Source organism: Molossus molossus, unplaced genomic scaffold, assembly GCF_014108415.1.
Source record: "Molossus molossus isolate mMolMol1 unplaced genomic scaffold, mMolMol1.p scaffold_m16_p_4, whole genome shotgun sequence".
Classification (NCBI taxonomy): domain Eukaryota; kingdom Metazoa; phylum Chordata; class Mammalia; order Chiroptera; family Molossidae; genus Molossus; species Molossus molossus.
In genome coordinates, this window is record NW_023425377.1 from 122,962,875 (window position 1) to 122,976,315 (window position 13,441).

Sequence of the window (13,441 nt, forward strand, 5' to 3'; positions counted from 1 at the left end):
TCAAGGGATTGACCAGCATCCATCAAGTGCTTAATGGTTTCTCTGAGTATGGAGGTGTGTAAGTAGTAACTCTATGCATCAAAAATAAAAGAAATTTGAGTATTTGCTCTAAGAGATACACTCTTTTTCCTCCGTAGGGGAAAACAGCTCCCTTTTTGTCCCGTCTGATTTTTCCACTTCTGTGCCGCATCTCGTCACATCTGTCTGCTCCAAAATGTTACTGCTACCCTTGTCCTCTCTTGGCCTTTCTCTGCATTCTCTTCTTCGATGCTAGTTATCCCTTAACTAGGTAAATTGGTTCAGCTCTCTTAAAGAAAACAAAAAAACTCTTCCTAGGCCCTCTAATGCCCTCTGTTTAGAATCCTCTCTGGGGACCAAACCTAAACAGAAATCTCTCTCTGTCTCCACTTAACCACCTCATAACCAGGTACAATGTTAACACCACTCCATGGGAACCGTTGTCTCCACGGTCATTGATACTTTCCCAGCTGCGAGATCCGGTTGGCTCCTTCTGGGGCTGTTCGCTGGTGACCACTTTGTCCACAGGCTCGGCCTCTGCGAACGGCTTCTCTCAAAGTTCTGACTCTGCAGCTTGGTCAGACCACTGCTCGGGGCGTCTCCTGCTTGGCTTCACCTGCTCTGCTGCTCTTGAATTGTCTGTACCTCGGAGTTCTGCCTCTGCCCTTCCTTCATGCTACTTACTTCGTCTGAGCAATCTGAGTGCTTGTCATGACTTCAGCCGCCAGCCTCTCACTCGTGACAGCGACACCGTTGCCCCCCGCTGACGTCCTGCGCTCCCGGGCTATCCACTGGCCAGTCTACTTGCCACCCCGCCCAGCGGGCAGTGGATACGCAACAGTACAAGTCGCAGTTCTTATTTTTCCTCCAAACCTCTGTCTTGTGATATCGACCCAGTTTCGGTGAAAGACATTGCCATTCGTCCAATCGTACACGCGAAAAGACTGTAAGTCACCTTTACAACAACTTTTTCCTCCTTGGCCTCCAGTGTCTAATTGATTGAATGCAGGTCCTTGGTGGAGGATGGATGATCTTTCTCCACCTCACGGCTGCTTCTTCCATTCAGGCCCAACCACTTACAGCATCCCAAGTGGTATTCTCCCACATGAGGAAGAAATTCTACTCGGTGTTAAAAGAAAAACAGACAGACGGAAACAATACATTTTAAGGTGCGACTCGAGCTCATGAAGAAGTGCGCCCTCCACATCTAAAATCCTGATAAGAACCCGAGAATCCAATTTGCCAGCTTTGATCGCTGGAACTTTTCCCTGACATCAGAGACTAGCAATAAATTCTGAATCCAGCCCTCCACCGCCCTCTTATTTAGGATAAACCCACCTACCCCTCTGAGTGAGACTCAAGGCTGTAGGGCCAGCTCTGTCTCAGTGTGGATGGTGTTCAACAGCCCCTGACCGCGTCCCCATGGCACCCCGAGCTGCAGCGAGGGCGGGACGCCCCACTGTGGTCTCTTCCTTCCATCTCCCTTCCCCCTCCTCACTATTACTTGCATATCTGTCCTTGTATTTTCACCATGAATGGCAAGGTCAGGAATTCATTTTTGTCGTCTGAAGTTTGGGAGTGGCTCTGCTCACGACATCCAATTTCTTAGTTCATGCGCTCTGCCCCAAGTCGTTATTTTGTAGAATACAGCATTTTTCATCCGAGGAATCGTGTATGATCTGAAAATGTCTTTTCAGTGCAATTATGTTCATCTTTCTGAAGCGTGCGGGACCCACGTGGGTCAGTCAGGCTGCGTGCAGGACTGATCGGCAGGGGGACCCACTCTCTGGGGGCCCCTCTGTCTCCTCCTCTTCCTCCCCTTTGTCTTGTCCTCTAAACCAGCCATTACAAAGTCCAACCCTGTCACCCTGATTCCTCTTCTACCTCAAAGAACACAGAGGAAGTCAGACAAAAGCCTTCAACTTCCTGCTTCTGACCCTGCAGACTTATTCATTACCTTGTTCCTCCTTTGCACCCTGCAACGTGTCTCTGTGCTTCTTCATCTGTTACCAGCTCCTTCAGCCTCCCCTGCCCCCCCCCCCCCCGTTTTTCCCATAAGCCCCGGTGTGGTCAGTGCAGGCCTCTTCAGGACACGGAGGTTTTCAGGAATGCACACTTGCTTACACCCCAAGCATGTCTGTGCAAACTTAATGGGAATTACACACGGACTACCCAGCCCTTTATTGTAAGTGTATGCATGCGTTCTATGGATGTGTGGTGCTGTTTGTTTGTTTGTTTGTCTTATTAGAAAGTGTCATACTTTGTTTTCTCAATACCAAGTTTCTTCAAATATCCTTTATTACCTGTCTGCTGGCCCTGAAGCATGCACAGAAACTTTTTGTTGTTGTTGTTATATGAGTTACATGGTATGAATCAGATAAATCTTTTTTCTCATAGTCAATAGTTGCAAAAATACCTGAGTCCATTTTAATCAAGAATGCAGAAAGGAATTCACTGTGGGCGGACTTCCAAGCCAGAGCAGTTCTTCTCTCATTTTTTTTAATGACAGAACTGAGGCGGGGGGCGGAGTAGGAGGTGAGGAGGTAACTTCAGCCGCACTTTTCTCGGGTGAGGTCTCCGCACGTGTATCAGCACCCAGGTTGGACCTCCTGGCGGCAACCGTTAGACCTTGTTGCTGATGCCTCCTTCCCACAATCACCTGTCAGAATTCTGTCGCCTTCCCTCCTGGGCACCTTATCTCACGTCTGCGCGTGGAGTCTGGCTCGTCAGTTCCACTTAGACTCCAGACATTTTTAATCCAGATGCAGTCCCCCAGTCCCAGAACATTATAAAATGCGGCCAGCGGGGGAGGTACAGAGACGCAATAATTCTGGTAGAGAATGAAACCATTCCACTGAGATATTTTTCTCGATTTGTAATGTCCCAAAAGTCACGACCCTGGGATCCGAGAGAGAGAACATCTTTCCTGTGTCTTCTCTATGCATTATACAACTTTTCAAGGGAAAATGCAAATGGGATTTTTATTTTAATGCTAAATAGTTATAAAGAAGTGATTCCCATTCTTTTGGAGAAAGAATCTACCATGGCCTGTATGAAAAGGTAGCGGCAAAAAGTCGTTTCAAAGAATAAACCTCAGTTGCAGTTGGAGCCGGAAAACTGATGACCACTGGCCGGGACATAGGTTGAGATGGTGTGGCCCGTGTGGTCTCCGAGAGGTGTGGCTAAGTCAAGCACAAGCGAATTAAATATTTACTTGGTTTGAACGAGGCATGTTTCATTTGAAAACTCGGTTGGCTCTTAATAAAGTATATGCCTATGTTAAAGTAATTGAGATATTATTTATAATAGGTTTAAAAAGAGGTGAATGACCCTGGCCGGTTTGGCTCAGTGGTTAGAGTGTCGGCCTGCAGACCAAGGAGTCGCGGGTTTGATTCCGGCCAAGGGCACGTACCTCGGTGTGATCCGTCCCCGGCCCTGGTCAGGGCCCCGCAGGAGGCGACTAGTCAATGTGTCCCTCTCACGTCAATGTTTCTTTCTCTTTCTCTCCCTCCCTCCCTCCCCTCCACTCTATCTAAAGATGATGGGAAAAATGTCCTCAGGTGACAATTAAAAAAATAATAATAAAATAAATACATAAAATGAGGTGAATGTTGTATATTAGGGTTAGTGTGTTTGAAATTTTTTTTCCTTTTTTTATAAAAACTTTTATAAAAAGTTATTAGGCATGCCATAATAATAATAATAATGCTTGCATTTTTAAAATTCAGGCTTGGAAACTTGGGGTGCATTGTTGGGGGGGGAGCGAATACTTGAGAACAGAAAAGCAGAACACTTAAAATTAGTATTGGCCCAGACGGTCCCGCCCAGCTCTCGCTTCACAGAGTTCTCAGAGCCCAGAACGTAAGCCACACAGTGAAAGGCGTCAGCAGGCAGGACTGAGATGCGCCTTCTTTTCCACACCCTGCTGCCCAAACTTCGTTCCTGTGTTCCGTCACAGTGCTTTGCTCTGAGATTGTTTCCTTTTCTGCTTCCCCTCCAGGTTCCCTAAGCAATTTAAATAACCGTATTGAGAATTTAACACATATTGGTGCTAAGTGAGCATTGACGCCCAAGGGTGCCTGCCATCTACATGACTGAATTCTGCCCAGGACGGATCGTCAGCCCCGTCGCTTGCGTTGGGCAGTACCGCGTCCCTTCGGAAGGAAAAAGACGAAGGAATGCTGCCAGCCAGCGCTGGTCGACTTCCCGGTGGACACGTTTCCTGTGCCGATTCGTTGGCTGCTACCCTGGCATCTGTGACGTGAAGACGTGTCCTGGGGTCACCTGTTCCAAACACACTGCAGCGGCTCAGCCTGTTCCAGCAAGTGCTCAGCCAGAGGCGCTGCTGGGATGCTTCCAGGAGGCCCCAGGAGGCAGAGTTCCTGCCACTCAGACGGAAAGGTCACGCAGCGCCGTGACCTCTGTGACTCACCCCTGCGCACTTCCACCGTGTGACAGCCGCCGGGACGAGCATGTTGCTGGGCCCAACCCATCGCTTTTCTTTCAACTCGACTCAAACCTGTTATACTTTCCAGTTGCCAGACGTCCTTGAGCACACGCGTGCTCCAGCCAGCCTGCACGCGCCTGGGCGTGTGGCTGCGAGGGGCAGAGGGGGAAACCCTGTGCACAAGGACCGTGAGCACGATGAGGGACACCTTCCTCCTCTGAGCAACAACACTGTGTGGGCTTCTGGGAAATGACCACTGGTTTTCAGCACGTTCACCTACTTTCATGGGAAACGTGGGTGCTGTGATGTTTCTCCGTCATGGAAGCTCATCTCCAGACCTGTGGTTCAGTGGGAGATCCCATGCGCCCAACTCCCACGGAGAGCCATTTTCTGAGCAAAGATAAGTCCCACTACTTATGTCCACCTAAGGTTAATTCCTCCTCACAAATCTGTGTCTCCCCTGAAACAGAAATGGCTCCGTGTGACTTCCTTCTCCTATAAAGTCCCTGGTTAGTGTACAGAGGCAAACACTTGAAAAGGCATTTAGATACTCAGAACTCGACTTGAACCATCAAGTTATATTAGGAAGCACCGCCATAGAAATGTCACTAAAAAAGGCAAGTTTATTTCCAGAACCAAGCTCAAAATAAACATTTGAAAATTATTTTTGAAATCCAAATGGAGCAAAGATTCCATTAAACCTGATTTTCTCATGGAAGCCGATGAATTAGTTTCTCTCCTTGTCCAGTCTCACTCCAAATCTCCAGCTAAAAAGAACACCACACAGGTTTTACGAAAAGCCTAACACACTGCAGCCAAACTGACTGCATGACCTTTGTCCCCAGGCTGGATGCGCCGGTCACCTCTCCTTCATCCGAGAAGGATTCCCACTTGGTGGACTGGACAGTAGGGCCTGCTCTGCACAGTGTCTCCAATATCCCAATATCCTCACCATGGGCTATTACCTGGAATCCCCCCCAAGTCCGATCATTTAGAGTGAAATCACAAACCCAAAGACAACTAAATATCTCTCACAGAAACATAACACTTACAACTTGGAAACACAGGTGTGAGAACTAGTTACTTAATCTTTTGTATCTCATTTTCTCCATATGTAAAATGTGGATACAGAACAGTAAGTCATTCATGGAGTATTGTGAGGATTAAAAGGAACTAATACAGGGAAAGTATTGGAACACTACTGGCCACCTGCTGTATCCGTGTCAGGGATGACAGCCGTGGGGACAAGGACAGATGAGGAAATGGCTTCTTACAGAGACTCGGGATTGGCTGTGAGGCCCCCTGCCCCCCGACTCTCTGCCTTTAAGCCCCATGCTCCTTCAGTTGTGCCTGCGGAGACCTTCCCGGGGGTCGGCCGGTGTGATGGATGCAGAACGATTTGAGTGCTCGTCATAGTCTCCCAGCGGCAGAGAGGTCGGGGTGCTCAGGGAGGTTCAAGCTGGTTACCTGGTCGCGGGAACCTGCCTCACTGCATGCCGACTGCCAGACGCGGGGAAGGACGGCGGTGGGGGCTGCCAGAGGACAAGCCTGGGAGTCGGAGATAACAAGGCGCAGGTGACCGGATGGCGGGGGGGAATCGCTCTGCAGCGGCCCTGCGGCGGGGGGAAGGCACGCGCTCACTCTGAGCAGCCCGGGAGTCTGGGAGGACGCTGTCCCTGTTCCCTGCTAGATGATGACTCCATAATTCAACAACGATGACTCAGTCACCAGGGAGGACAGAGGTACATTTAGGATGTCCTACATAAGAGCGCGAAGAAGTTGTTAATGCCTCCCAAATATTCCTCGGTGCACATATATAATCTTTTTTTTTTTTCTTTTTTATCAGCCCCAAACACACAAACAAAAGGCAGAGAAGTTTATAAGCCCCTGTCTGGTCCTTTTCTGTTTGGTTTTTTTAACAATGTCTGGGCTTTGCTCCGACTCTCTATACCTGACCCTACAGAGGTCGTTGTCACTCAGACTCCATCTCTCCCTATTTTCTGAGTCTATTGATCAAGACAGAGTAAAAATGCTAATCATCCAGGTCCCTCCTCACCACTGGGGTTTAAAATTGATTTCCTTCCACCTCCTTTCATGGGTCATATGGACACGCCGTCCCTGTTTCGCCATTTTCTCTCATCTGATACACAGCCAGACACAGAGTGTCACCGCCCATGGAACCCCCAGGCGAGGCCACGCTGGCTTGGGTGGTACAGTGTCATAGCCAGTAGCCACTGAGCACTGGAAATGTGGTGACTGAGCCTGAGGAACAGAATTTGTGTAGTAGTTCATTTGAATTCATTTTGTTTTAAATGGCCACATAGAGCTAGCAGCTACCAGATTCGATCACACTGCCCTGGATATTCCCCAGAATGACCATCAGCCTGACTCACCAAATCGGTGGCATGTGTACCTTCGGGGGCTGAGCATCACCTGTCCATTAGAAACCTCTGAGCCACTGTCCCTGAGTAGTAGTTAAGATGGCAGGCAAGACCAGCCTGGCCAGTGTGGCTCCGTGGTTGAGCGTCGACCCAGCACTAAGAGGTTGCCGGTTTGATTCCCGGTCAGGACACATGCCCAGATTGTGGGCCAAATCCCCAGTGGGGGGCATGCAGGAGGCAGCCAATCGATGTTCTCTCTCATCGATGCTTCTCTCTCTCTCCCTCTCCCTTCCTTTCTCTCTAAAAATCAATAAAGAAAACAATTAAAAAAAAAAAAAAAAAAAGGTGGCAAGGCCAGATTGTCAGTTCATACACTGACAGCACGTGTTGCTCAGAAACACTTGACCTATGCAGAAAGCCTCTGACGTGCCTTGAGAACCAATACAGTCTGAGGACACTGGACCGAAGCGATTGTGGTGACATGCAGAGGAGCGGAGGAGGGCTGGGCCCTGCAGACACAGGCAGGCTGTGGGTGCTCGGGCTCATCCCCAGGACGACCCGACTGGGTCACGTCTTTGGTTTCTTGCCAAGGTCCCTGAAGCAATTAAGTTTGTGACCTTTACCCTGGTTCTTCCTCATGCAGCAGAGGTAGAAGTCTGACCATCTGGGGCATGCGTGTACGTGTGTGCTGTGGACGCAATGAGGACCTTGTAGAAGGAGAGAGTAGTAAAGGGGTGACATGCAGTCCTCTGCGGCCGTCTGGAAGCACAGTTACCATCCCCTGAAAACCCTGTCTGGGAGCAGGAAATGGCTGGATTAAGGAGTGGGGTTGAGGGTGGAGCAATATCTTTAAACTGGCAATTGAAAAAGGTTGAAACCTTTTTCATCTCATGCACACATAAACTAACTACTAAAATTCTGCGGCACACCAAAAATCTTTTTTGCCGATCTTACAAAAAAAAAAATAGAATTTTGATTCATTCACACAGGATGGCTATTGTTGTGTTGACTATTATCATATTTTTGTTTGAGAGTCTAAGGGAAAAGAGGTCAGTGTATCTGACTAAATAGTCAGATGTTGCATGTTTTTAAAATTCCTGCAGCATGCTGGTTGAAGATCACTGCTTTAAACTATGTACTTATACAGTTTTTATGAGACTAGAGACACAACATTAAAATATGAGATGCTGGTTTGGCTCAGCAGTTAGAGCACTGGCCCACATACCAGAGGGTCTCGGGTTTGATTCCTACTCAAGGGCACTACCTGGGTTGCAGGTTTGATCCTCAGTCCCAGTTGGGCTTGTGCAGGAGGCAACTGATTGATGTGTCTTTCACATCGATGTTTCTCTCTCTCTCTCTTTCCCTTTCACTCTCTGAAAAATCAATGGAAAAATATCCTTGGGTGAGGATTAACAACAACAAAAAGAGATCCGGAGTTTCATGCATTTATAGCATCATCACTTGAAAATTTTCTGAAGTTATTTCTCAGAAATATGTCAGGATTATTCTTTTTAAAAAAATATGTTTTAATTGATTTTTTAGAGTGAGAGGAAGGGGGAGAGAGAGAGAAACATTGATGTGAGAGAAACATCCATCAGCTGCCTCCTGCACGCCCCCTACTGGGGATCAAGCCCACAAACCCGGCCTGTGCCGTGACCAGGAATGAAACCGGGACCTCTCAGTCCATGGGCAATGCTCAATCCACTGAGCCATACCAGCTGGGCTGTCTGGATCATTCTTAAAGCAACTTTAATTCTACCCAGTCAGAGAAAAGTATGTTTTTAGCATAAATAAATGTCTACTAGCATTCTTTTACATAATTCTTGCTTGGGGAAAAGAAGCACACTTTATAGACTACAGAATCATACAGAACTCTTGCACTAAGAGGTAATTCCATTATATAGATATTTCTATTACCCAAATTAAAACCCAACTGGGTACTTAGAGATCAGGCGGTGCCTTGCTTTCAAAACTGGAAAGAGAACATTGGTTTCACTTTTAAGCTCCATTAGTCTAGAGTGCCTGTCTCTGGTAGTTTTCTTCTTAAGTTATAACAATGCCTTCTCATATCATTGATCTAGTTCTCCATAGGAGGTGAGCGCTCTGTTGATAGTTCTTCACACATTTAAAATGTGGCTCTCTTAGAAGCAGGGGAGTCTTAGCGAATTAATCTCCGTTTAATTTCTGCAGGATCAACTCACCATAGATCTGATGGCAGTCCATCAAATATCACATATCCATACACTATACTCAGCCCAGATTGCCTATGTCTATTCATATGCATATAACAATATGTATCTACACTTCTCAGCTCACCTGAAATTTGTCTGTATGTGTCCATTTAACTTAAAACCCTATACACTATTCAAAATGTATCAATGTACTGTTTTTAGAATTGCTTCCAGTGATCCCACTTCTAGGAATACACCCTAAGAAGCCTGAAACACCCATCAGAAAGAGTATAAGTACCCCATGTTCACAGCAGCACTATTTACAATAGCTAAGATCTGGAAACAGCCCAAGTGTCCATCAGTAGATGAGTGGATAAAAAAGCTGTGGTACATATACATAATGGAGTACTATGCAGCTGTAAGAAAGAGAGATCTCTTATCCTATGAGATGACATGGAGGGACCTGGAGAGTATTATGCTAAGCGAAACAAGCCAATCAGAGAAAGACAAATACCACATGATCTCACTTATTTGTGGAATATAATGAACAAAACAAGCTGAGGAACAAAATAGACCCAGAGACATGGAAGTGGGGTGCAGACTGACAAACCTCAGAAGAGGTGAATGTGGGGAGAGGGAAGAGATAAACCACAGAACTTTTACCCATGCATGTGTAAACAAGGACATGGACAATAATGCTGGGGGGGGGATTGGGAGGAGGGTGTCAATGGGGGGAAAAAAGAGAAACATCTGCAACAAAAATAAATTAATTTTTAAAAAGTGATGAGTAAATGATGGTCTCCATAGTCATATGTGAAGTCACAATGGTAAGCCCATATTCAAAACCCCAGAGAGAGTAATCCTCCAGACTTTGCCATTCATATCAAATGATTTTAATTTAGTTGGCATGTCAAAGAATCTACTGGATGAAGCAATTAATTTTTACAAACTGACAGATTCAGAGTTGAGGGACACGGGGGAGATATTACTCGTGGGGGGGGGGGGGGTTAGTCGAAACATGGCTGTGGTCTCGCCTGAACAGCCTGAAGTGACCGAGCAAATACCTATTTTCTTCTCCCTTAAAGATGATATCATTCAAATGGGCCAGATCTACAGGACAAATTTACCTTATTCTCTGATATCCCATTGAAATTATATTTTTTAAATTAGGAGAAAGAGGAATAGAAATTCGGGATCAGAAAGGAGTAAACCAGTACACGTTTATGAGAATCATACATATGAAGCACAATGGGCAGGACTAGTCAATTTCACGCACACACACATGTACGGACGCCCCGCCTTTCCCTGATGTGCAGTCATTTGTTCTCCTGTTTCCCTACTTTTGATAGAGACAGAGGGACAGAAACGTTCTTAACTCTATAATAAGAAAAAGAAAAATGAAAAGACATACAGGGTTCAAACGGAAAGTTACATATTTTAATAAAATTTCTAGGGAGAAAGAATAAAAAGAAACAAGAGGAATTCTTTTTTTTTTTTTTTTTCAACAAAACATTACTAGAAGAAAGTTCCAGGAGCTGAAAAGAGACACACGTCCTCACAATGAACAGCTGCCCACCATGCTGAGCAGGGTCAGTGTTAAACCCAATCACTTCATTATCCAAAATGCATCATTATGAAACTTTAGAATACAAGAATAAAAAGATCACGAAAGCTTGTCAGTAAAAAGTAGATATATATTTCCAATGAAAGAAGAAGTCACATGAGATTTTCCCGCAGAAGAGAATGATGACATGCAGAGAGAGGGTGCCGGAGCCCAGAGGGACGGCCACTCGGAACCTAGGTTTCCAAGCCTGCCCCCCTCCCCCGTTGTCTATTCTGCCAGCAGCAGGGGCGGCGAGTCTCTGGAAACGTTAGCCGAACCAGGTCATTTCTGTTTAAAATCCTCCAGCAGTGTCCAGGCTTACGGAGAATAAACGCTGAGCCTCGCCGGGCCATTAGCCCTGCACAGCCGGCCGCGGCCCCTCTTCACATGGTTACTAGGAGGCTCGCCCTCCGCAGCCACACCGCTGCCCCAACACTCCTGTTCAACCAAGCGTGCTTCTGTGCAGGTCCCGCACTTAGGTTCTCTCGGTCCGAAAATGCTTCTTCCAAGTAGCCAAACAAGCGTCTCCCTCATGTCCTTCCTACCTCTGCCCAAATGTCTCCAACTTCGAAAGCCTTCCCTGATGGCACTCGGAAAGAACTGTTTCCTTCTGTCCCTCCCACCCTGCTCCATTCTGCTCCAGCTCAGTTTGCCCTGGCTGGAGTCCTACAGATGTGTCTTCTCATGCAATTAGTTTATCCTTACAACGTCCTTAAATTGGGTCAAACACCTTTTAAAAAAAAAAAAAAAAAAAAAAAAAAAAAGACCCTTTAGCCCAGTCAGTGTGGCTCAGTAGATTGAGCATCACCTCGGGTCGAGAAGTCCCGGTTCAGGTCCTGGTTCGATTCCTGGTCAGGGCACATGCCCAGGTTGCAGGCTCAATCCCCAGTGAAGGGCATGCAGGAGGCAGCCAATTAATAATTCTCTCTCTTTCTCCCTTCTTCTCTCTCTAAAAAAAATCAATAAAACATATTAAAAAGAAAACTTTCCTTAAATGAAAGAGCACACCTATTAATTGCCAAATCTGGCAGTATTAAAGAGCAGCAATGTTGTCCTTGAAGCACATACTTATAAAAAGTGAACAAGAATAATGAAAAAATATTGCTTAGCTTAACACTGCCATTTTGATAGAAACATTAATTCCAGACCTTGAAAAGGTTTCTATTTTTCAACTGAAACATTGTATAAAATTGTTTGTTTTAGTGATTAGCATGTATTCTCAAAATGACTGTCTCAATTAGTCATTGTGGCAGATGTGTAATTCACCAGAATTGAGTGTTTTAATTGTCTGCTTTTTAAATAACGACAGTGGAGCATTGGTACTTGGAAATAGTACGCGCATAAATCTGAGGATTCTTCTCTGGAAGCTCAGAGGAAGCTGACGGTTGGACAACGTGGCGGGGAGTTCGGGGGTGCCCACCTCTGTGCAGTTGAACGTCCGCCTATAATTCTGACTCCCCCAAACTTCGGTCCTTTCACAGGATCCACAGGGGACTGGTTCCAGAAACTGGGCAGCACAGATACCAAAGTTGGCGGTGTGGACCAGGCGTCCGGCCAGCCCTCTGCGTCTGCGGATGCCCCACGGCGGCAGAAACCCACACCAGCACCTACTGGGGGGAAAGCCGCCTACCAGTGCACCCGTGCAGCTCAAACCCATGCCGCCGAAGGGTCAACGGTCTCTCTTGAAATGTGTTTTTCCTGAAGACAATGCACTGGAGAATCTCCTCGTGTTCTTACAACTCCGGGTGCACTTCTGAGCCAGCGGAGCTCCACAGGCCGTGAGAGCCCGGACAGTCGCCCTCGGTGAGGACTTCTCAGACGGCCAGTCTCCACCCACGACCGGCTGCTCGGACCCTGGTGTGTGACAGCTCTACGCTGCCTCTTCACGCCCTGTGCGTGTTTTTAGCCACATTTTCTCTTGGGAACGCCATTCTGTTCAGCAGAGTCCATTGAGTCCCTCGTCTCGGCACAAGGCAATAACAACGTGGCGAATGGCAATAAAAGGAAATTGTGTCCTCATCCTTCAGGGCATTATAAGGGGGATTCACACTGGCACGGTCCCTGGAATTTAGTGCAAACTCTTAGGAGGATGCTTGGAACTTCGAGCGGGAAGGTTACTTCCTACCTGAGCTGGGGTGCTTACAGAAACGTTCAATGAGGCTTTATCCCTTTTGGGACAACTTCTGCCAGACAGCTGCTTCCCAAAATAAACTGTTCATTAACATCACCTGGGGAGGATTTTAAGTTTAGGGATGAGCAGGTCTCACCTCCAAACATTTTTACTTGATAGCTCCCCAGGTGATAATCAGCTAGTCTGGGAACGACCGCTGGAGATCATTTGAACATTTAAAAGGAAACTCGTTTGACCAGAAGTAAAAAGCAACCCTGCAAGGTTCAACACACTCAGGGAAGAGCCTCATACTTACAAAGCTATTAATGTCAAAATAAAGTCTCTGAATCCTTTCTCATTCATTAACTTAAAATTAAGTAGCTCTTATTTTAATAACACATTTTCCCACCTTGATTATCTTTTCTATTGTTTCTTTTTTTTTATCGTATTATTGCAGATTTATACAAACACTTCTTTCCAAAGATGTCCAAACACCAACACTGGAAAATATTAAACCATATGTGCGTCTCTATGGATAGATATGCAAACAGGAAATTGTATGTACCACCTGTGACACGCTTAGCCCGTGACCTGTTCCAAATCCGTTCCCAGTTAACAGGAAAACTTAAAGCCCATAACTGTCTAACTCCCAACAACCCAATACAGACACAGAGAACGAAGAAAGGGACAGAGGATAAGAAAAGTATAGAA